At 44.3% G+C, this 25,870-nt stretch overlaps 1 long non-coding RNA gene across 1 annotated transcript; it reads right to left on the reverse strand.

Moving 5' to 3' along the window:
* Window positions 1–270: 270 nt before the first annotated feature.
* On the reverse strand, window positions 271–24,531 carry LOC118352095 (uncharacterized). Its single transcript, XR_004808638.2, has 3 exons — window positions 24,251–24,531; window positions 8,361–8,573; window positions 271–528 (listed from the first exon to the last, which is right to left on the reverse strand). It is a non-coding gene; the product is annotated as an uncharacterized LOC118352095 (long non-coding RNA).
* Between the last annotated feature and the right edge of the window lie 1,339 nt (window positions 24,532–25,870).

The following is a 25,870-nucleotide window of genomic DNA, read 5'->3' on the forward strand; positions in this document are numbered from 1 at the left end:
ACTCAAGGGCCCGGGGCTCTCCTCTGCTGGAACACCAGAGCCTGTGGAGGCAGGAATGGGTGCACACAGAGCTGCGAACGGCAGACGTGAGGAGCAAGTCCGCAAGCTCGGAGAGTCATGTGAGCTCTTTTAGACTTGCAATTCCACTCCCTGAGGATTCAGCTTAGGGAGGGAGCTCCTGTTCCCCCAGGTCAGGTGGGTTAAAGACGGGCTATTGCATCAGTCAGAGAGCAGTAATGCACAACTGAGGCAAGTGCACATTTTTAAGTTTACTTTTAGAGACTATTAGCTATGTTATTATATGATACCTTCATATTTCATATGACAATACACTGAGCTACGGGAAGCTTCCGTGCTGGCTGAGTTGATTCAGGGAGGTCTGGGCTGTGGAGCAGCTTCTCCATGGTTCTTTTGGGTGTCCTCTCCCTCTGGACTGCAGAATGGCTGCAACAGCTGCAGTGTCCAGGTGTTCACACGAGGTCCTCCCCAACAAGGACGAGGATGAAGGGCTGCCTTGTGTCTACCCCTCTATTGTCGAAAGAAAGAAGTTTTCACTACACGTGATCCTTACCCTCCCCTACAGACTTCCATGGGCTTCATCCCCTCAGCCAGAGCTGCTCACAGACTCGTGTTCTAGGTTCAAGGGAGCTGGGAAAGTGAGTATGGAGCCTGGCAACCTCTCTGATGGGTGGTGGGTGCCACCCGACACAAAAGAAGTCAGAATGAGCATGGGCACCCAAGCAACAGTGCCCGTCACAGCCATGGTGGAGGAGGGGTGAGAGATGACGTCAGAAGACAGGCTCAGGTTGAGTTATGAAGGGCCTGCAGTAGGAGTTTGGGATTTATTTTATGACCATGAGAACCCAGCATAAGTCTCTGTGGTGAGAAGTCACTGGCCGGTGCTGAGATTTAGAGAAATAACTGGACACAAAGGTGGGAGAAGGTTTGAGAGGAAACGCACAAGTCAGATTGGGGCAAGGATTAGATAGTTAGGACACTTTGGGGACCCCTGGGGGAATCAGGAGGCTGTCCCCCAACATGAGAACATGTTCAAGAATAACCAGTGTGTGTATACTTGGCAGAGTTGAGAAACTAGGCTGTAGGCCCAGCTTTTCCACTAACCTGAGAAGGTTAATGGAAAGCACCTGAGAAGGTCACTTCCCACGCCCTACCCCCAGCCTTGGTTCCTCATCTCTAAAACGGGGTCACCGGACTAAATGCACTGCATCCCCCCTTCCTCTAGCAATCCAGGAAGGCCAAGAATGGCCCACTGTAGGGGTGTTTGCTTAGGCAGATGCCATCCACCGTCTTACAAGCAAGGAAACAGGGCTGATGAGAGGCGAGTCACTCCCCACACTGCCACCAGCTGAGTGGCACCCTGTGTGTTCCCCCCAACATCTGCTCCGTCGTTAGTAATGTCTACACTTCCAAACACAATGGGGTTTATTATCGTTAATGATAAGCACCGTTATCGAAGAACTAGAGAAGCTCCATCTCATACCGATTATTTTGTTTTGTGCCTCACATCAAATCTCTTTCTTCCCAACACATCTTTAATTTTCTTTAGAACACAAAAGAAAGGGCAGAAGAATGGGTCGAGTGATATCAGGGTTCTTAACCATGAGTGAACCTCCGAAATCACGTGGAGTTTTTTGTTTGGGTTTGGTTTGGTTTAGTTTTCAAAAACCAGATCCACGAACCCCAGCCCAGACCTAGAGACTCTCTGGCTGGGGGTGGGTCTGGCAATATGAAATGTTGAAAGTCTACCCAGAAGATTCTGATGGGCCCCCTAAATTCTCTTTATTAATTTGGTTAACAGATATACTGTGGCTCAACATCCAAAGGTCTAAAGTAGAGAGAGTTAAAGGTTTTATTCCTGCCCTAAAGGAGTTAGCAAACAGCAGAAGTGAACACAGAAGCCAACATGGACTGGATGGGGTACGCGTACCGGGCCAGAAGCACTGGGGTTATAGGAGCCCCCGTGAGGGGCTCCCCTTCGGCCAAAGGGGGCAGGAAGTCTTCTCGAAGGAGACAGGCTTGAGTTAAGCGTTAAAGGACAATCAGAAGTTCGAGGGGGTGGGACGAGGAATGCCACGGGGAAAGGTCCAGAATCCAGAACTACTGCTCAGGCAGAGAAAGCAGAGCGGGACAGAAAGGATGGGAACGAAAACCAACAGGAACTGCCCACTTCTAACGCTCCTAGCAGCCATGTGGGAAGACACTCTCCTTCTTGACCTGCAGTGTCAAGCCTGAGGAATCACAGACGGGACTGGCTGTCGGTGTGGGGGTGAGAAGTCGGAGGATGAGGAGGAAATGCTATGGCAAGAGCCAGATGGACGGGGGGGCTGCGCGACTGTGAGCTTTTGCTGCAAACACGCGAGGCCCCCTGTCCGGAATCAGCAAGGAAATGGCAGGGAGAGGACTAAGCTTTGCAGCTAGGTCCAGCGTCTTCCTCGCCAGCCCCCACCACACACACACACACACACACACACACTCACACACTCACACTCATCAGGCTGCACTTAACCTTTGCACGAAGTCTCCATCCAGCCTTTTCTCCCCCTGGAAGCGCAGCCTGATTATATCTAGTTGGCAGGCGGCTGACTGCGGGGGTGAAGGTCAATCCCGCAAGCACCTGTAGCCCTGACAGTGGCGTTCCTCACGAGCTACTCAAGCCCGGCCTGAGTTGCACTGAGTGATAGTCTTCTCTGAGGAGCAAACCGATTCAGCGACCCACACTCACACTCCTTCGTCCTCTGCAGCTTCCGAGCTCTGTGATTTAGGGCCACTGGCCTCCACCGCTGGGCGGAACTTCAACACCCTGGCACTGCACCCCCAGCACTCTGACAGCTGCCCTGAGCACTGCAGGACCTTGAAGGAAAGGCCCCTGGAAAGGCCCGTCCTGCACAAGCAGCCTGGAGCAAAAGCTAGGAGGTTCAGGGGTTAGACTCTGGAGTTTAGAGCCTCCCTCATTGTTGATCTGGAGTCTCCTTGTCTCTCAAAAAAAAAATATTTAAAGGAAACATTTTTCATGGGGGCCAAACACCAATCTCTCCCAGAGCTTCCAAACACTTATGAGGCGCCACTGTTTGCCAGGTAGCCGGTATGCAGATGGTTAAGACCGGAGCACATGCTGAGATGTGGAAACAACCTCAAGCTGCTAAGCCTTCATCTGCAGCCCTCAGCTCCGCCCCTGCAGAGGCCTGGTGGAGCACCTTTGCGGCCCACTGTCTGTCCTCTTCGAAGGAAGGTTTTGCCCCCGTAAGAGAATCCGTGCAACCCACCTGAAGTGGTTCTCAGTGGGCGGGGACTATGTCCCCATCCAGGGGATATTTGGCCACGTCTGAAGACATTTTTGGTTTCCACAACTGGAGTGCCTGGCCTTATGGGCCAGGGGTGCTTGTGAACATCCCACAGCACAGAGGCAGCCCCCAACAACCATGAATTGTCTGGCCCCAAATGTCAATAAGCCCGAGACTGAGAAAGCCTTGAGGTAGACTATGTAAGGGAAAGATGTGCTCTTCCTTCCTGTGACTGGAAGCTGGGCCTCCAGTTGTTTGTTTGGGTGAAGAAGACTCACAAATGCTTGCTCCCCTCACAAACCCAGAGACTGGCGGCCCAACCGCAGCATTTACAGACGCTGGGAAAACACCAAGTGACTTTCTGAAGTCACCCAAGGTAGCCCAGTAGAACCTGGGTACTGAGCACAGGGCTACTGCATCATGCTGTGGCCCCTCCGCTATGCCATGGTCTTTTTATTTTTTTTAAAGATTTTATTTATTTTTTCATGAGAGACTTGGGGGGTGGGGCAGCAGAGACCCAGGCAGAGGGAGAAGCAGGCTCCACAGAGGGAGCCCGACGCGGGACTCGATCCCAGGACCCCGGGGTCGCGCCCTGAGCCAGAGGCAGACGTTCAACCGCTGAGCCCCCCGGGCACCCCTGTGCCATGTGCTTTCAAACCAACTCTAGTTTCGACCAAACTGTTGGTGCCACAAGTTACAATATAATGCTGCTACTGGAGAGGATTTTTTCTTCTTTTTCCAAAACTCTTGGAACTTTCACATTGGAACTCTGTGTGTGCATGTGCATGTGTGTGTTGGATGCCCCCCCGCCCCCGTAGAATAAATCTGCCCCTCTCTAAGAGGGGGGGAACTTCAAGGGATTATCCTGCCAGACCTGGATTGCAGGCAGGGTAGGTGACATGACGGCCCAAGGCTTTAGCCAGGAGCTAATGAGGAGATCAAAGATCCTTGATGTTCTTCAATCCCCAGGATTTCTGTCTCCATACCTCTACCCTGGGGGGGGGGGGGGGGATCCCAGCACATGGAACCGCTGTGGAGTTGAACAGCTCCTAGATACAAACCCTCCGGGCCCAGGTAGCCAACTCAGATTCCTGCTCTGGCTCCTTCCAGCGGACAGAGCAACGAGGGGAGATCTCCACTGACGGTCACGTCTGGGGTGGCCGCGGGCTGCGGGCCGTGGCCAGAGGGAAGACGCCGGCTCCGAGGCGCCCGGGACCGGGAGGGAGGAAGCAGAGTTGGGGAGGGCGGCTGCGGGGCAGATGAGCCTGCGGTGACGGAGGGTGGGGGGGACAGGGCGTGTGCCCCGAGATCTGAGACATGCAGTTGGGAAGGAGGGTGTGAACCAAGCCGCCCGGAAGGAGAGTGCCAAGGGGCAGCTGCCCAAGGCGGTAGCAGCTGGACAATTCACAGACAGCGGTCTCTGGGGAGAACATGGAACAGAACTGCAGGTGGAAGTGAACTCAACTTTAAGAGCCTTTTGAGTCCACTGTCCAACCTCCAGATGAGACCAGAGAGCACAGCGGGATGAGGGGATAGGTTCTGGGAAGAGACGGTTCGGCAGTTTGCTCATGTACCCTGTTGGCCTTCTATCCGTCCAGCACACAGTGAACCTCTGTCTGCTGCAAGGTTCAGGGACCCTCCAACAATGGTCTAGAGATGGCGCCCGAGGTGCTAGACCCCAAGGACCCCTTGGGGAATCTTTTGGGGTGCCACGTGGTATAAGGGATCCATCTATGCCAGGATCACCTGATAGAAGCCAGATTCTGAGGAGGACAAAGAGCCTCCTGAGAGGAAAACTCCTCTGAGTGATGGAAAAGTCTGGAATGGTGGGTTAGGCCAGACCAGGCAGCAAGGCTGTAGTGCCAAATGGGAGGGATGGGTTCTTTCCAATTGGGAGACTATTAATCATCCCTCCTCCCCGGCACCCTCGTACTTGGCCTCTGCCCTGGTATGTACGTGCTTCAGGGAGAAGAAACCTGGACACTCAAACGACAAGAACCAGTTCTCTCTGGGCTCTGGTTCCCGTGCTGGAGGAAGGACCCCTATGGGGGCTTCTCTTCTCCCACTCCTCCCCCGAAACACAGACCTAGCCAATTTGAAGAAGAAGATCATTTTATATCAGTTGAGAGAGAGAAAAAGGTTCACGTGAGCTGGAGAGAGATGTTGGCAAACCCCAAAAAAGTCACGAAGAGCAAATCCCAAAGGTCAAGATGCAGTTAGCACCACCGCAAGATGCAGTTAGCACCAGCACCAGGACAACTAACAACATGCACTTTGGAGTGAGACAGAGATGCAGTTCCACCTCCTGGGCCTGCTGCCTCTCTGCCCTTGGGAAGTTCACTTAACCTGTAAGAGCGTTCTTGTAAGGACTTAATGAGATCATTCCTGTAACATACTTAGCACTGTTGCCATAGACTTAAGTACTTGTGTCTCCCCAGAATTCACATGTCAAATCCTAATGCCTAACGTGATATTTGGAAGTTGGGGCCTTTGGGAGGTGATTAGGCCATGAGAGTGGAGCTCCCATGAATAGGATTGCGTCTTTATGAAAGAGGCCCCAGAGAGCTCCCTTGCCCTTCTACCATGCAAAGACCAGAAGGAACACAGCCATCTACAATAGGAAAAGGGTCCTTGCCAGGTACCAAATCTGCCTCCGCCCTGATCTTGGGTTTTCCTGCCACCGGAAGTGTAAGAAATAAGTTTCTATTGTTTATAAGACCCCCAGTCCGTAGTAACTCTCAAAAAAGGTGTAGATGTCGTCATCACCGGTGGCTAAATGTCATTGGTGGCATTGAGATTAGGGGACTGGAGGCTGGCCAGGAAAGCATGGAACTCCAGGTGGGCCTGGATGATGACCAACACCCAAGAAAGTCGGAGCAGTGGGGCTGGTGGCCAAGGTGGGGAGAGCATGGCAAAAGGGCCAGCAGGGACGATTCCGTGTTCCAGGAGAACTCTCACAAAGCCAGAGGAAGAGGGAACTCTAGGCCAATCAATTCAATAAGTATCGCTGGGGGAAGTAAAGCTGAGGTCTGCTGATCGGCCTGACTCAGTAGATCCAATGACAAACTGGACCCTTCATAGGATTCACAAGGCCCAGAGGGTATCAAGAATGCTGATTTTTAAAAAATGGACACAAATGTCTCTTAAACCTATAAAAAGATGTTCAGCCACATGATAAAAAGAAAAGTGCAAGGGATGGCTGGGCAGCTCAGTCAGTTAAGCCCCCAACTCTTGTTCGGCTCAGGTCATGATCTCAGGGTCGTGAGATCAAGCCCCACATGGGGCTCTACACTGAGCTGAAACGTGCTTAAGATTCCCTCCCCCCCACACACCATCATGCTTTCTCTCTAAAATAAAAAAAAGGAGAAGAAAAAGGGAAATAAAGAAAAGTGCAAGAAGCTATAATCAGAAGGACAAGAAATAAAAGTTTAAGAACACATGAGCAATCCTGTAGATTGTTTGCAGGGAGTTAAATTGGGTATATTCTCTGTGGAAGGTGGGTTGACAACAACTAGCAAAACTCCAAACGCATGCATATGCCCTTGGATACGACAATTCTACTTCTAGGAATGTATTCTCCTGTTGTACTTGTCACATATGTGCAAAATAATCTATGCACAAGATTGTTCACTACAGCACCGTTTCTCATAGAAAAAAAAAAAGGAAAAACCTAAATGCTGAGTAAATAAGTTATAGCCATTACAAGATGCAGCCACTAAAAAGATTAGTAAGGCACTCTGTGTGCTATGAAATGAACTCCAAGAAAACAATAGAACTTCTGTCTACTAGGACATCAATATGAAAAAGAAAAGAAAAAGAAGGGGCACACACACACACACACACACACACACACACACAAGCACCTTCAAGGAACTACACTGTTGGACTTAGGACAGAAAGGACCACAACTGACCTGCAGCCTAGTGTTCCCATTTTCCTCTGAGATCTTGGCCATTCAGCCCTCTGAGCTCTAGCTTCAACTGTGAAATGGAGCTAAGAACTACTACTTTAGAACTTTGCCTTGAGGTTTAAATTTAGAATTCGATGTGTGTTTATACTAAATGGTATCATATTAAACTCTTATTGTAGGAATCAGATAACAGATGGTCCGTATCTACTACACAATAATTATTTAAACCATTATATAAATTTTTGAAGAGCCACTTCATCGAGCTTTAATTGACATGTAAAAAGCTGTACACATCTAAGGGATACAACTTGATGAGTTTGGTGATAGCTACGCACCTGTAAAATCATCACCACCATCAAGGCCATTGACATATCCATCATCTCTCCAAGTTTTCTCCCCCACCCTGTGTCTGTGTGTGTGTGGGGGGGGGGCGGTAAGAATGCTTTCCATAAGATCTATCACCTTAGAAAAATTTAAATATACAATGCAGTACTGCTACCTATGGGCACCATACCACAGAGTTGATCTCCAGAACTTATGTTCATTAACTGAAACTTTGTGCCCTTTGACCTTCACTGCCCCCTTCCCCCCTGCCCAGTCCCTGGCAACCACCCTTCTACTCTCTGCTTCTAGGAATTTGACTACTTTAGATTCCATGTCTAAGTGAGATTATGCAATATTTGTCTTTCTGTGTCTGGCTGATTTCACTCAGCATAAAGTCCTCCAGGTACACCCGTGTTGTCCCAAATGACAGGATTTTCCTCCTTTTTTTTTTTTTTTTTTTGATTTTCCTCCTTTTTAAGGCTGCATAAAATTCTTGACTACATGTTTTAATGGCCGAATTTCTCTTTTTTAAGCCATATAAATTTGCCTACTTTCCTCAACACCCTCTCCTTTTTCACTGCATCGCTATAGACCCAAATTGAGTTTTCAGTTTGCAGAGACTAGGATTTATGGCTACCCTGGCACATGGGAGACAAAACTATCAGTAAAATATGAGAGAAACCCATACCAGGGAAGGACTCTTGATTGACTAATCAAGAGTCAATAAAAATCTGATCTATGCAATACCACCAGTTCAGTTATTGGTGTGACGGGAGAGGTGGGGGTCTACCCAGGCTTTCATTTGTGCTCACAGATTTACTTACTGTCTAGCCTGGCTGAGAAACCAGGTACCAAGAAGCGTGAAGATGATTTTCAGTAGTTACTCCTCAGATGGGAGTCAACCTTCCCAGAAACATCCGGTTAATCAATTCAATAATCAGTTGTTGATGGGTCTCGAATACCGAAGGAGTCAAGATATCTGGGGACAGTATTTTCTCTATTCTTCTCATTTATAACGTTGCTGGGAAATGGGGGTCCTTTAAAGAAAAATAATAATAAAACAGGGAAAGAGAAGAGACATCATGGACCACCCTCGGTCCTCAGTCTATTGCTTTTACGTTGCCACCTCTTCCCCCAAAGAACTAACCCACTATCAACATTTTGCCTGTCCCTGCTAGGCTGTGGACTCCTATATCCTCAGTCCTATCCTCCTTCCTAAGCACACAACTGTCTGCTTAGGAGAGATTTCGGCATGAATTGCACTGCTACCTTAAAATGAATGTTTTCTTAAAAAACACATTATCTCTCCTCTCCAGCCTTTTTATGTCCATCACTTTTCATTATGTTGCTCTCCATCTCCTCCCCGTCAGGCTCCTAGCATTTGAGCCTGAATAATCACGGTGGCCTTCAACATGATTCTCCTACTTTCAGTCCCTCCTACCCTCCAATATAATGTACTGGAGGAAAGACTTTTCCCTCTACCTCCATGTTCCATAGCTGAGTCTATGAAATAAACTGGCAATGGCCAGGTTAACAGAAGAAAAAGCATACAAATTTATTAATTTTGAAAATTACATGGATGGGGGCACCACAGGGGGAAGAAGTGATTATCCAGAAAAGTGGTGAGATTTGAAACCGTATATACTGTCTTAGTGGTGAAAGGGGGAATGTAGGCAACTGAAGGAGAGTAAATGTTTTTTAGGGAAAATGAGGGGGCCCTAGAAGAATAGAAGGGAGATTTGACAGTTTATGAGAAGGTTTATCTGGGTGTCAACTCTAGTGTCCTCTCCTGTGATCAGAACTCCTCTTCCCTAGTTGATGGAACCCCCAAGGAATAGACTTAACCATAATGAAGTCCCTAAATTCTCTGAATTCCCCTTATGGAATTCAGAGAAAGCCTCTCCCGCAGCTGGTGTTTGTTCAAGTGTCTTCAGCTCAAACTAATCAATATCCCAAAGCAGCATACTTTGGGGTAGCATGTCCTGAACTCTTCAGTTCCCTGCACAGACAAACAGATTAGTCCATAACATGGCCTTCATTGTCACTCTCTACTCAAAAGCCTTCCCTGGCTTCCCAATGGCCTGTACAATAAAGTCCAAAGTACTTGTCAAGGCATTAAAGGAATGCTAAGGTGCACATAACTTCCTCCTCCTCCAACCTTATTTCTCAGTATCTTTATAGTGGGATTTCTCAAGCTCAGCACCATTGACATTTTGGACCTGATGATTTTTTGTTGTTGTCACAGACTGCCTTGTGCCAATGGAACCGAGAGTAGCATCGCTGGCCTCTACCTACTAGATGCCAGTCACATTCCCCACCCCAATTTTGACAATCAAAAACGTCTCCCAACATTGCTAAATGCCCTCTTGGAGGCAAAAATCACCCCAGTTAAGAGCCATCACTCTCCAGGAACTTCACACATCCAAAGTACTAATCAATTCATTGTTCTCCCTCTTAAAAAAAAAAAAAAAGCATTCATTCATTTATTCATTCAATTATATATGTATGTGTTCATGGTGCCTGTTTATACATGTTTATACCTCTTTGTCTTACCATATTGCTTCTCCTTCCAGGACACTTCAAAGGGCTTTAGGCCCTTGGGCAAGTGGTGCTCTTAACTACCAGCAACGTAAAGATCAGATGATCTGTTATTCACAATGTAAAGCATTCCGTCATCTGGCCCCAGACTTACCTCTTCTGCTTCAGCTGCCACCAGTTCATTCTCATACTCTCTGCTCTAGGCAGACGGTTCCCTTGAGTCCACCACAGCTTCTAGTCTCCCATGGGGTCACTTCCTCTGACTTTGCAGCTCAGATCATGGCTTTTCCTTGTCCAGACCATTCAGGGTTCTGAGCACCAACTCCATGCTCCTCTGAACAGCCATGGCCCTGTACATACCTCCATCAACATTCCTAGCATCTTCTACTGGAACTGTACTTTTATTTCTCCAGCTCCCCAAATAGATCATAAGCGACTTAAGAGTTAGCTCTATGTAATATTTTCCATTGTTTCTACAAATCCAAGCATAGTGCCACTGGTTTATAGTCACACAAAAAAGATAACTAACGAGTACCATTGGCTATCATAGCCTGGCCAATTTGACACATAAAATGCACCATCACGGGCTCGAAGATGGGTAAATAAAACTGGTATATTCTATAGCAATCACTCCCTCTTCTGCACTCAATACTAATAATTGTCTCTAACATTCGTTTGAGACATATCATACAGTGACCTGATTTATTGTTTATCTTTGGTTTTTATCTGTCTTGTCTTTCCAACTAAAGTAAAAACTCCTTCAGGCAGGAAGGATATGCCTTATACAGAGATGAGCACACAGCAGGAACTTACAATGTGTTAAATAAAAGAGCTAGTTTGAGAATGATGATAAAAATAAACTCAGAGATCCTTTGGGATAGATAAATCAGTATTGAACCTCAGTGCACCAACTGAACACAGTTTGGCCATTTGCCATGAGACCCTTCATCTTCTGCTCTCTCAAGAATAAATTCCTACCTCCCGAGAACCACTGAAGGCTTTGAACGTTCCCAAAGGGATGGTTTTTACCTATAGGATCTGAGAGTAGAAGCCACAGAGGAGGGAGCAGGTAACTCCACAAAGAGGTTCAAGACCCAGTGTTAACCAACAGAAAGAAAGTATTATGGAGACTATAGCACAGAGAATATAGGGCCTCTAACTAACTGCAGGGCTCTATAGGCAAAAGTAACTTCCCAGGAATGACAATATGTGTAGACACATGTGGTTCTTGATAGAATATCTGAGTTCAGGAAATGATAAATAGGAACAGAATCCTCCTTGTCAGGTCAAGTCCAAGACTGTCAAGCTTTTCCTGAGCCCCAGTCATATTTAGTGACCCTCCCCCACACCGTATTTTCCTTTCTTTTTCATTTTGCATGCACCATCTTTGTGCTATATTGTAATTATTTGTCTACTTGTCTGATTCTCTCACTAAATGGCAAATTTCTAGAAAACAAAGACTGTCTGGTTCATCATCATATCTCCTAACACCTTGAACAATGATTGGAACATAGTTGATATTTAACATTTCAGGAAAGAAGGCAAGAAGGAAGAACAGAACAGAGGACATGTGTATACACACACACACACACACACACACACAGGAATCTGGGACCTGTTTCTGACCCTCCTAAGGCAAGGCACTTGAACTTCCTGGGCTTCTGTTTTATCATCTAGAAGACAAGGAATTTATAAAGTTAGGACTATGAGCATTCAAGAAAAATACATAGTTTAGGAGTTGGGTTTTGTTTGTTTTAATGTGCATCTGCAAGACATAAATCTAAAATGGAGCAAAGACTTGATTATTTCAAAGGAAAAAAGGAGAGAGGGGGGCAGGAAGGAAGGAAGAAGTAAGGGGGGAAGGAGAGAGGAGGGGAGGAAAGTTGCAGTAATGTTACCTACACTCTCAAGTTAACTGAAACTTGGTTAAAAAGAATGTATGGGATGAGATGACTTGTTCTTGACAATTTCCTGAGCTAATTAACTCTAGTTCAATTTTGAATGTGCAAATAAAAAACAATATAGCTATATTTATAAAATACTGAGCATAACAAAATAGAAAATTTAAGGACCCAGAGATTACAATCATGGGAATGCACAAGTAACTATACTTCAAAGAAAGAATAAAGTCAGTGCTACTTAGACTATTCTAGAGCATTTTAAAAAGTGGGTGGGAGAGTCTATATTACTTATTGAAACTAGTGTGATGTGATAACAAAGCCAAAGATGTCATGGCAAAACTTCACACCAATCTCACTTTGCGTATCAATTCAAAAACCTAAATATAATAAATAAAATAGTAAACAGAATTGGGCAATTCAGAAAATACTTAGCAAACCATGACCAAGTAGGGGCTATTCTAGAAATGCAAGGATATTTCACTATTAGGAAATTTAACATCTCATTGACCGTGTCTAGGGAATAAAAAAAGAGAAAGTAGTCATGCTTATTTCTATGGATGCTGAAAGCACACTTGATATTTGATAAAAATGTAATGTCTACTCTTAAAATCTCTTACTGGATAAAGACCATCTTTAGTTTAAAACAACGAAACAAAGAATTATTGAACACTTACTATATGCTAGGCACGGTTCTAGGCACTTGGGATATGGCAGTGAATAATGCAGGCAAAAATCTCTGCCCTTTTGAGGTTTACATTGTAGTGGTGGGGACAGACAATAAAAATAAGCATAATGATTAAGCAAATTACCTAATATGTCAGAAGGCAGTGTGCAGTATGGAAAATGAAGTAGGATGGGGAAAATTAGGAAAGCTGGGAGTAGATGTAATAGTGATTTTTTAAAATTTATTTTTAAAGAGGAAGAGGGAGGTAGAGGAGAGGGGCAGAGGGAGAGGAGAGAGAGAGAGAGATGCTCAAGCAGGCTCCACGTCCAGCATGAAGCCCAACAGGGGGCTCAGTCCCACGACTCTGAGATCACAACCAGAGCCAAAATCAAGAGTCAGACGCTCAAGCAACTGAGCCATGCAGGGGCCCAGCAGTAGTGATTTTAAATAGGGTGGTTAGCGTAGGCTCAACAAGAAGGCAGCATTGTCACAAATACTTTGAGGGGGTGAGGAAGCACCTGCAGCTCTCTGGGAAAGGGGGGAGAGAACCTACCAGTTGAGTTCAAGAAATGGCAAGGAAGACAACGTAGCTGCATATTTTGTAGTATAAGGTGTGAGAAAAGATGTGTTGCTTGAAGGTGTGACAACCACGCCCTCACAGAACCACATCAAACGACAGAAAGGATGGTATCTCCCACATTTCTTTTTAACAGGGAAGGAATTACATCCAGAAGCTCTAGAGCTTCATAACACCATCCAATCTTCCTAATCTATCAATTTTACACAATCCTATTTTTAAAAACCAACATAATTTTTTTTTAAAAAATAGGCAAGCTGATTATCAAATTCACATAGGAGAAAAAAAACAAATCTCAAAAATTCCAAAAGAGAGGCACAAATAAGGGAAATGCACCTTATTAGCTAGTAAAATAACTGAAGAGCCATCTGAAAGAAAATACAGTTGCATCCCTCCATCACACCTTATACTGAAATGAAGTCCAGATTGATTGAAGAGGGAGGAGACAAAGTAGTTAGAGAAAGCTGTGGATAAGGAGGCTGCATTTTCACTGTAACCCTGTGTTGGGACGCCCGGGTGGCTCAGCCGTTTAGCATCTGCCTTCAGCTCAGGGCATGATCCTGGAGTCCCTGGATCAAGTCCCGCATCGGGCTCCCTGCATGGAGCCTGCTTCTGTCTCCGCCTTTCTCTCTCTGTGTCTCTCATGAGTAAATAAATAAAATCTTTATTTAAAAAAAAAAAAACCCTTTGTGTCTTATATTTTGTTGTGCACGTGTTGCATATTTAAAATTAATTGTTGGAAAATGTAGCTCTTACATAAGCAATATAGTATAGTAGAAAGACCACAGACCTAAGAATCTGGTGGTGTTTTCACGTCTTGATTCTGCGCTAATTAAATTGTAACCTTGGGCAAATCAGGTCATCTGCACTTCATCTCTAAAGTGTTAAATGAGACAGACTCCACTTTAATTCTAAAGTTCTATAGCACTATACGCTTAAGCTTAAAAACTGACCTAAGGGGAGTTTTGTTTGCTATACCTAGTTTTGACAGTTCTCTAATAAACAGTAGGTGATCTACTGTGGAAGGTAGCATCAAACAGCATCAGCGCCCACCGCATTCACACTCTTACTGTTGAATGAAGCCAGCATGCAAACCGCGCATTAGGGCTCAGCCAGGAGCATCTGGTCGGTTAGTCATGGAGAGAGTTGGCCCTCCCACATTCCAGATAAATAGATAAAGGTCACCTCGTGGGATTGGATGCCTGGGATCATGAGGCCTGTGACTCATACCAGAGGGCGCCAAAAGGATTCTACAGTCCACAGCCAGCGCAGAGCCCTATTGTCGGGATTTATTTGAATCTCTGATCTTTTCTGGGCCCCACCTTCTGGCCATCCTACAAAATACTTCTGTCAAATAAAGGAAGAGGAAATTTATTTATTTATTTATTTTATTTTAAATAAGATTCTAAAAAGGAAAAAGATAAAACATAAATCAGTCTGATGACTTGTTAACAACTATACAAAATAGTATTGATTATTAGCTAACTTAGCCAATAGGTGAATCATTTTATGGTTTTCAAGGAACTGAAATGCTGAAAGGCATCTTAGCCATCAGCTAGTCTAAACCACGCATTTTACAGATGAGAAAGGGGAAGCTGAGAAAGGTCAGCTTTTGTAGTGTAAGGTACATAGCCAGTTCTTGTTTAAGGTACATAGGCAGTTTCTGGCAAATTCAAGATAAAAATTCAAATGTCCAGGGATCCCTGGGTGGCGCAGCAGTTTAGCGCCTGCCTTTGGCCCGGGGCGTGATCCTGGAGACCCGGGATTGAATCCCACGTCGGGCTCCCGGTGCATGGAGCCTGCTTCTCCCTCTGCCTGTGTCTCTGCCTCTCTCTCTCTCTCACTGTGTGCCTATCATAAATAAATAAATAAATAAATAAATAAATAAATAAATAAATAAATAGCTGTTTCTACCTGTCATCTTTCATCTTTAATGTATCTTCCAAACTGCACTTTCATGTACCACCTGTCAAAAGTGTGCTTTATTTCAAATAATGGTTTGGAATTGTCCGTTGCATCTGGACCTTGATATTCTTTAGACCCATGACCTAAGGAGCAGAGCTTTGGAGCAGGCACCACTGGAGGAGGGCTAAAGGGAACATGGAAATTCCAGCTGAGATCTGCTCTTGAGAAACTGTCCCCTACCCAATTCTTCCCACCATCAGCCATCTCCCATCACTTACCCAGAGACACTTGCCATCGGACACCTTTTTTTTAAACCTTCAGGCCCTTCTTTCCACTGCCATCCCCAGCCAAAATGATTCTTAGAGCTCATAAGCTTCTCTCAGACACATGCCCAACCTACTTCTACCCAGGAACCAGCTGTCAGCAAATTTCCTTGGGGGTTTGTATTTCCCTTTAACTTAAGTAGGTCATTGCTCTAAAGAAAGTATAAAGATGGAATGAATGAAAATAAGCTGCTAGATTTGGCTTGTGTGAGATTTGTGAAAAATGCAAGGAGATGGGCAGTGTGGCAGGGCTGGGCCAGCAAAGGAAGTCCCCTCTGTTAGCCGCCCCATGACTCAGCTCTTACAGCATTACTAGTCAGACGGGCAGAGTAAATATTCAAGGGATTTAATCAAAAAGATATGAGGTCACTGTCTTGCCTGTGTCTATATGCACTTCTTCTGACACAGAGGAAAGAGCTTGAGTGGGTACAAGAGATAAGGAATCGGGAGGATGCCATTTTGTAAATTGGAAAAAGGTATTTGGGGCTAAAAAGATGAAGATGCGTGACCTGAAATGCAGAGGTCTTATCAACACAGTTGACTTCCTTCCAACAAAAATCAGTTTGGGCGGTGATCTATTTGTCACCTCACCTAAGCTTCCCCATCTCCTTTGAAGGGTCCAGAGGCCTATCGTCCACAAAATAAGCATCCCCAGGTGGATGTAGGGTGTTGGGTAGGACACCCAGTGGGATTAGTCTGGGTGAAATCAGAGTAAAATGACAAGGATGATCCTGTTGGGGAAAAAGGAAGGGAAAGTCACAAAAAGGAAACATCTGTGTTGTAGAGAAGGGAGCACTGCCCGCAGGGAACAGGTCTGTTCTCTATGTGAGGGCCACAGCACTTTCTGGCACAGCTGGCTCTCCCCTTCTTGAGACCACCTAGAAGCCTGCTTCCTGCAAAGTGCAGCAAAGTCTACTGCGCCACTACCAGCACACTCTCTACCCCATCACCGGATAGGGCCTCGTTTGCCACTGCTTAGATACAGCTACTACACCTATCGGGCTGCAGGCATCTTCACTTCCAGGAGATAGAAATATGCTAGGAACTCACTAAACTTATTGGTTGTATCATTGTTGCCGCTAAAACGTTGACTCTTAAGATATATAGTGAGGCTGACTAGAAATCTGTTGATGAAGTGTTCCTTAAGGCTAGTGAGCCCTGCTGGAGTACATACCTCCATTCATTCACTCATGTATTAAGTATTTGTGGAACACCCACTAAGAAGCATCAGTGTGTAAAGGGACACAAGGATGAAAAAACTGTTCTCATGAATTGTATTCTCCAGTCTGAAGAACTTACCAAAAGAAATAACGGTGTGAACCACATATATAATTCTGAGTGTTCCAGTGGCCATATTTACAAAAGGTAAAAAGAAACAGGTAAAAGGGATTCTAATAATATATTTCGCTTAACTCAATAGATCCAACACTTCATTTTGACATGTAATTAACATTTTTTAATTACTGGTGACATAGTTTACCTTTTTCTGTATGAACTCTTTGAAGACCAATGTGTATTTTATACTTACAGCCTATCTCTATTCAGATGCTAAATTTTCATCAGATGTATTAGTTTGTGTTTAATTTTCATAAATTTACAGTTGATAAAGTAGATTCACATGCTCAAGATTTTTCAAACATACTTAAAAATTTTCTGCTAGGGGCAGCCCGGGTGGCTCAGTGGTTTAGCATCGCCTTCAGCCCAGGGCCTGATCCTGGAGACCCAGGATCAAGTCCCACGTCGGGCTCCCTGCGTGCAGCCTGCTTCTCCCTCTGCCTGTGTCACTGCCCCTCTCTCTGTTTCTGTGTCTCTCATGAATAAATAAATAAAATATTTAAAATAAATTAAAAAATAAATAAAATGAAAAAAAATTCTGCTAACTTTATTAGTTCTTAAACTTAATTTGTTAGAATTAGAATGCAGCTCAAAGGTGCATGTATTAGTTTGCTGTTTGTACTATAACAAATTATCACAAATTTGGTGAGTTACAACAAAATGAATTTATTATGTGGCAGTTCTGAACTCCTAAAATTGAGGTGTTGATAGGGTTGCATTCCTTCGGAGAGCTTTAGAGGAAGATCTGTTTGTTGCCTTTCATTTTCCAGCTACTACAGGCTGCCTGCATTCCTTAACTTGCCATCTGCTCATTTCGTCCTGACTTCTGCTTCCATCATCACACCTCCTTCTCCACCTGATTTTCTTTAAATTTCCTGCTTTGCAATTATAAGGACCCTTGTGATTATATTGGGACTGCTTGGATAATCCAGGAAAATCTCCCCATCTCAAGATTCCTAAATTAATCACATCTACAAAGTCCATTTTGCCATACAAGGTAATATCCAGAGGTTTTTTGTGATTAGGTTGTAGATATCTTTGGGGGGCTATCATGTCAAGAAGATGAAAGAAGACAACAATGATGGATGGAAAGGTCAAGAAGGAAATATGGAGGGTTATGGTGATGGTAAGTGAGGAAGGAGCCACAGCAGCAAAGTTTTGTAGACCACGGCAAGGATTTCGTTCTGTATCTGAGACCAATGGAAAGTCATTGAATTTGCATTTTGAGAAAATGCATTCTAACTGAAAAATTAAAAATAGATTGAAGGAAGGCAAAAAAAAAAAAACCAAAAAAAAAAAAACATTGAAAATTAGTTGAGACCCTGTGTAGTAATTAGATGTTTGAAGGTAATGGCTTGGCCTAAGGAGGTGGCTGTAGAGGTGGAGAGAAACGGAAATATTTGAGAGAGATTGAGGAAGTAAATTTTGTAGAACTTGGCAATAGATAAGCTAAGCAATGGAGATTAAGGGTCAAGGCCACGTTGAAGATGACACTTAGGTTTCCAACTTCCTGAGCTAGATAGATAATGGTTCCGTTTACCACAACAAAAAAATACCTCTCAGACCAGGTTTGTTTGGGGGACAAGGAATGCAGTTTTGAACATGTTGGGTTTGAAGTGACTTTAAGAGAACCAGATAGAAAATCATTGGGCAGTTGGAGGTAGAAGTGCAGAGTTTCCTCTGGGTAGCAGAAGAATTTCAGAGCTTTGGTTTTTACATGGTTATTAAAGCCTTGTGTATAAATGAAAACACCTAGAATAGAGGCCAGTAGGAAGAGTGCCTAGGACATAGCCTTAAGAGAGTTGAACATTCAATGACAGATAAAAAAGAGACCAAGAGCCTACAGCATCACAAAAGCCAAAAAAATATATTATTAAAAGAGGATGTGGTCAATAAAGTTGATTACTCCTGAGAATTCGGTAAGTGGATTTCTGAAAGACCAATAGGAATTCACCTACACTATTAGTCCATAAACTTCTACTAGTTTACACCAGTAAGGCCAGGGCTGCCTGCCATGCCTCTGTACCAAGTTTAAGTTAATCATGGCCATGGTGACTGCTTTAGAGGTGGGCACATAACCACAGGGAGCTAATGAGATCCATTTGTTGGTACTTCAAGGAAAGAGCGTATCATTCCCACTGTCTTGGGAATGATACTTGAGGAGATATAGATACTTGAGGAGATAAAGAGCCTGAAGACATTGCTACCATTTTGCTACTAGTCTAGAACTAGAAACAACACTTGGCAGAAAAGAAAGATGGTAAATAACCAAATATTTATGACATCTTTTTGGTTCTAACTCCAGTTGTGCCTGAAGCTTGATCTAGCCCTACACTTTCAACCTAGATGAGCCAATAAATTCTTTTTGTTTGTTTGTTTTTTGATAAGCCAAATAAGTACAAAATGTCACTTACAACAGAAGAATGCTAAATTCTACAGGAGGATAAATGAAATCTGTGTTTAAGACCTTTTGAAAAACTGCCTTATATGTTAAGATGATCAGATGTTGACTAAAATTCTCATCATAATCATAAGAGATTGTGAAAGCAGATAACAGAACTTGAAAGCAGGAAAATAAAATAGCTAGAAATACCAGAAGAGTTTCTATGTTCATGAGCTCCAATTTGTGAAGCACTCAGAAACAAATAGGAATATATTAAATTAGAGTTAAAAATTATAGTCCCAGGCTGTCTTAAAGTAATTTCTTTATTGTGACCAGAAATCTGGTTCCAAGGTTTTCTTGTTCTCTTTTGTCTTGAGCTTGTATCTTTCATGAGCCCTGAAATGGCAATTTTACAGATGCATGAATTATAATATTCATGATTTCCATGGCATTGTAATTGTACTCAGTAATTATAATTTTCATTGACACAAAAGTTACAGACTCCTGGGACTTGCTCAGTAGAACTTAAGACTGTTGCTAGGCACCTCACAAAAGTGATTATCCCCTTTGTGGGAATTGAGGATTTTGACCTTGAATAACTTTTACATTGGGAAGTTAAAATTTACTGGCCTCAGCTTCTCTGAACCCATTTATGTTTTCTTTTTAATTCCAGTATACTTAACATCCAGTGGTACATTAGTTCCAGGCATACAATACAGTGATTCAATACTTGCATACATCACTCAGCGTTCATCATCAGAAACGCACTCCTTAATCCCTATCATCAGTTTCCCCCTCACCCCCCTCCCCTCTGGTAACCATCAGTTTGTTCTCTGTAGTTGAGTCTGTTTCTTGGTTTGTCTTTTTTCCTTTGTTTTATGTCTTAAATTCCATATATAAGTGAAATCATTTGTCTTTCTGTGGCTTATTTCACTTCACATTGTACTTTCCAGCTCCATCCATGTTGTCGCAAGTGGCAAGATTTCATTCTTTTTATGGCTAAGTAATTACTCCACTGTGTATATATACCACATCTTCTTTATCCATTCTTCAGTCAGGGACACTTGGGCTGCTTCCATAACTGGGCTATTATAAATAATGCAGCTATAAACACTGGGGTGCACGCATCCCTCTGAATTAGTATTTCTGTATTCTTTGGGTAAATACCCCATACTGGATCATAGGGTAGTTGTATTTTTAACTTTTTGAGGAAACTCCATACTGTTTTCAACAGTGGCTGCACCAGTTTGCATTCCCACCAATGGTGCAAAGGGTTCCTTTTTCTCTGCATCCTTGCCAATGCTTGTTGTTCCTTGTGTTTTTTATTTTAGCCGTTCTGACAGGTGTGAGGTGGTATCTCATTGTAGTATTGATTTGCATTTCTCTGATGAGTGATGTTGAGCATCTTTTCATGTGTCTGTTGGCCAGCTGGATGTCTTCTTTGGAGAAATGTCTGTTCATGTTTTCTGTCCATTTTTTAACTGAATTATTTGGTTTCTGGGTGTTGAGTGGTATAAGTGCTTTATATATTTTGGATACTAACCCCTTATCTTCTCTGAACCCATTTATTAAAAATTCACCAAAGTATGGGTCTGCCATGACTCAAGAGCATGGATCTAGGAGAAGAAAATCTATGAGCATCTACTGAATACCCACCATATACAAGACAATGTGCTAGGCACACTCAGAGGCTTGAGGAATTGTCTTGCTTTTCACAGAGCTTGGAAACTTGTGGCAAAAGTAGGACATATTCATGAAGAGTCACACATCAATATAAAACAGTATCTAATACGCGATAAAAAAGATTTGTACAAACAAGACCTTAGATGCTGGGAGAAGAAGAAATCAGTTTGGGGTAGAATGCCCTGAGGGTAGGCACAGGTGAATGGGCAGAAATAAAGAGCTCAGCAGACGGAAAGCTCTGTATTAACAAAGAAGCAGAGAGAAAGGTGTTGGTAGGTAACTGTATCATAGAGTCGCCTGCTAAAGCAATGACTCTTACAGAGTTTTAGCTGGAGGGAGGTGGCTTGAAAGGATCAGGAAGTCATTAAATGATGGCCTGTAAACTTTAGGCTTCATCTTGTAGGAAATAAAGTTCAAGGACTGCCAAAGATTGAGCCGATGGATACAGATCATCTCTCTTCCTCAGTATTAAAGCCATCATAGCTATGGACACAAGAGCCTCGACTCGGTTTGTGTGAGAAATAAACTTTTTGTTGATCAACACAGTGTAAAATGAAAAGTGAGATGTTGGAGGTTAGGACTGGGTCATGGGAAATTGGAACGTTGTACTAACAAAGCTAGATTTGCATCTTACTGTGGCTGCTACGTGGACGATGGACTTAACAAGGATGAGACTAAATCAGGAGCCCAAGTAGAAGGCAAAGCCCTAGGCAAGAGGTCATGGAGCCTATCCGACAGTGGTGACCACAGGATTGGGGAGAAGGAGATGGGATCAAGGGATAGTTGAAAGCAACATCATTAGGACTTGATGACCATCACTGACTGTTAGGGGTGATGGGAAGAGAGGATTCTAGAATGACTCCCAGGTTTCTGACCTGAGGGGATGAGGTGGGAAGTGGAACCATTAACCAGGATACAGGAAGAGGAGCAGCCTTGGGAAAGGAAGGTCATGAGTTCAGAGTTGCATATCATGTAAACCAGGACTCACTGGCTGCAAGTCATGGAAACCCATGTCAAACTACCTTAGGAGACTTCACAGTTGATAAAATTGGATGATGGAAAGGTAGAGAAAGCAAAGATTTCACAACTAAATCTAAAATCATCAGGACTTGCTCCCTGTCCTGCCCTCTCTCTCTCTCTACACTTGGCTTCTACCTGCAGTTAGGGCTCATTCCATCAAGGCCCTCCGAGTGGCAAGGGACATGTCTAACAGTGGTTCTGGAATCTAAGAAAGAGAGTTACAACTTGCCCTGCCAATATGGAAAAATCCATAGACACCCCAAGGAATAAAAGAATGAATGAGATGGTCTAAGTCCCTGGTCTCAGGAGACATGGTCATAAAAGCACAGAAACTTGAGGCCATCTCCAGTACCTCCAGAGGGCTGAAACCTGGTGCATATTAGGAGTTCAATATAATGCTCATTAAATCAAAAGATGATTAATGGTACTTTCCATGAGTAAGATCATTTGGCATTTATGAAATCGTTTGGTTGCACACATTTTATCTATTACAGAGACTAGAGCCAGGCAGTCCTCTGTCCCCACACCTAACCCGTGTGCCAAATATGACACATAGGTAGAATTTTCTGACAGAAAGGCCAGCCATACCCATTGGCCATTCTGTCTGCAGCCATACCCCACTTGCAATGCCTACGCGAGCTCCTCCTGGCTACAGGAGTCATGATGCGTCTTAGGCCTCTCATCAAAAAATTCCTCCCTAGTCACCACCACCCCCACTGCTACCATCACCACTGAGATTTTACCAACCTGTGCCCCACATTTTTACCTACAAGTTAGGAGAGAAGGCTCAGAGCCCCAACAGACCACTTTTCAGCATCATAAAACAACTCTCACAGGGAAAGCTGGTTTCTCTTCGTAATTGAGTTCCTCTGAAGGCAAAGACTGGATGGGCACGCTCAACCGTTACGAACTAAAATCAACTTCCAGGCCTACAGTTTTCAATATTGTGGCACATGACACTGTTCGCCTTTTGTCTGAACTTCAATATATTTCTTTTACGGAGTTTTATTTGCTTAGGCTGTCGGTAACACTTACGGAGGGCTACTCTATTATGCAGGATACCGTACTAAACACCAAAAGGTATATAAAAGCAGCCAGGTGTCCCCAGGGCACAATCAAAAGAGTGACAAAGATAGTAATTATTTGCTAAATCTAGATCAGACCCTCCATCCCAGTGTCTAGATTCCGATGCCACTAAACTTCTTCCTTCTGATCCTACGGGACCCCACACAGATTCACCAATGGCCATGATCATTTTTTTCTCCTACATTATGGTGGCTTCCAGTTCATTTATCATTTTAAAAGCATATCTGCTTTCCCTGCTGCTACTGTCATACCTCCTATCATCACCAGGTTGTTGTGGCCTTGGCTATAGCCACACATTTATTTTGTTCCAGCTGAACACTAGAGTGCCACACACATACACACACACACACACACACATATCTGTGATGTACTCTATTACCAGGCCACAAAATAAGTCTACTCCCAGCCTCCATTCCATAGAAAACTGAAGATTTAGTTCTTCATTCCACTTGTTTTTTTATTACAACCCTCCTGCCAACAACCCTGGCACTTGTCTCTAGAAACTACCTTAACAGTATAACACTGCTGGGGCACCTGGGTGACTCAGTCACTTAGGTGTCCAAACTCTTGATTTCAGCTCAAGTTATGATCTTAGGTTGTGAGATCAAGCCCTGAGTTGGGCTCCGCACTAGGTGTGGAGCCTACTTAAGATTCTCTCTCGCCCTCTCTCTTTGCCCCTTCTCTCCTCCTTCTCTAAAAACAAAGAAGAAAGAAAGAAAGAAAGAAAGAAAGAAAGAAAGAAAGAAAGAAAGAAAGAAAGAAAGAAAGAAAAACACTGTTAAAATCTCTAGGGACTAGGCCTAAAGACCTTCTGGAAACCTTCACTCCTTCCATTCCTGAGCCTCCTGCTTTCTTGCCTTACCCATAGTCTTTGTACCAAGTTTATATACACCCTCTCCCTGCTCAGGTCTGTTCTTTCCCTTTTTGGTACTCACTCTAAGGGGGCTTGTGGTTTCTCTAACAGCTCAGAAGTCTTGGGCCTGGTGCAGGGCAGAGGAGGCTATGCCCCTCAAAGGGGCCCACACCAGTCTGTATTCAGAGCAAACAATTAAGGCCTCTGCCCCTGGGGTTCCCTCTACACAAAGACAATTCAAGGTCAATTGTTTGGAATTCAGAGCCATCTTCCTAAAGAAATGACCTAAAAGGAGTACGTAGGTGCCCAGAACTCAAAAAAGTCCATTTGACTCAACATATGTCATCTGGAGTTCTACATGTACTCTAGAACCTACCTAACAGTACACCACTGTTCCTATAGTTTCTATGGAAAAAATGAGTTCTGAATTCCAGCTGCGAACATACCTCTGCCTCTGCCATCAGCAGGAACAGCCCAGCATTCACCTTCCACAGTCGGCCCACCCAATGGTAGGGAAACGCCAGAGGCCTAGCAGGTTTTGTTTTTAAGAAAGGGGTTGAGGGGGAGGGGAACTCTGGGAGGTGGAACCAGGCTGTGGAGAGCGGAGAGGGAGGTTTGAGGGTGGAAGAGCCCAGTTGCCTCTGGGTTTCAGGGTCTTCCAGAGAGGCGGGCTCTCCCCCAGGCTCTAACCCAGAAGACACGCCTGGTCCTGGTCGGGCCTGGTCTGTTACGGGGAGAAAGAGGGGGAGTTCCAGGGGAAGACGGGGCGGGGACTAAGGAAACTGTGTCCGTGGGCTTCTCTGTGAGGTCAAACAAGGAGTTAAAAAGAAACCACTTTTAAAAACTAAAGCTAGAGGCATGTTATGATCAGTGCTACGCTTAGGAGGTCAAATCGAACGCAGTACCCCGCCTTGCCGCCCTCCGACACACAGCTCACGGAACACGCAGTCTTCGCGAACCCCCTTTTGCAGACGGAGAGCATGTTTGGCTTCTATGTCCCATCTCTCTGTCTCTCTCTCTCTCTCTCTCTCTCTCTCTCTTATTTGCTCTTTAATTAATTCTTGGCTTGCATGGAGCCGCGGGAAATTTACTTGCAATTAAAAAAATTTAAGTCTGGAGAAAACAGGTATGTGAGATTCCATTTTATTTCCTTGGATCTATTTGAAAGATCAAGAAAAAAATGTTTTCCTAGGTTGGAGTAGGGAGAGGGGTGCACATATTTTCTGTAGAGTAGTCCCCCCTTATCCCAAGGGACGAGGTTCCGAGACCCTCGGTGAATGTCTGAAGCCCCAGATGGTACAGACCCTGTGTATGCTTTTACTGTACACACCTACCTACCTAGGAGGGTCTTACTTGTAACTTAGGGAGAGTAAGAGATTAAGGAGAATAATAAAAAATGAACCATTATAAGTTAGTGTAATGTAATAAAAGGTAAGAGACTATGATCTCTCTCTCTCTTAAAATATCCCACTGTACTGTACCCACCCTTCTCGTGACGGCGTGAGGGGACACAATGCCGGCGTGCTAGGTGGCAGTGCTGTGGACCACCAGGCGCCGTGACGAAGCAGTGGCCGCCGTGGCTTCAGTGGGAGGCGACTGCCAGCCCCTGACCAAGTGTCAGAGGAGGAGCAGCAGCTCCAGTCGGCTGTTGATGGGGCTGAGACCAAGGAGGGCAAAACCGCAAATAAAGGGCGACTGCTGTATTTTTAATGATTCCTGTTTGGAGCCTCCAAAAAGTAAATTTCAGACAATAGTAACGTGGGGGGGTGGGCGTGGTGGGGGTTAATTGCAGGTACAAGTGGATTTGTTTATTTATTTAATTGTTAGGGTTTTCTTACTTTCATTCCAGTAGAGTTAACATACAGTGTTACATCAATTCCGGGGGTACGGCATAGTGACCCCACAATCCTATACGCTACTCGGTGCTCATCACCGCGAGTGCACTCTTTAGTCCCCATCACCTGTTTCCCCCAACCCTCAACCCACTGAACGGATGTAAAGAGGGATTTTTTTTCTCTTATCTAAGTCCACTCTCTTATTCTACATTTGAGACCTTCGGAGGCCAA

This window comes from Canis lupus, chromosome 1, assembly GCF_003254725.2.
Source record: "Canis lupus dingo isolate Sandy chromosome 1, ASM325472v2, whole genome shotgun sequence".
NCBI classification, from domain to species: Eukaryota; Metazoa; Chordata; class Mammalia; order Carnivora; family Canidae; genus Canis; species Canis lupus.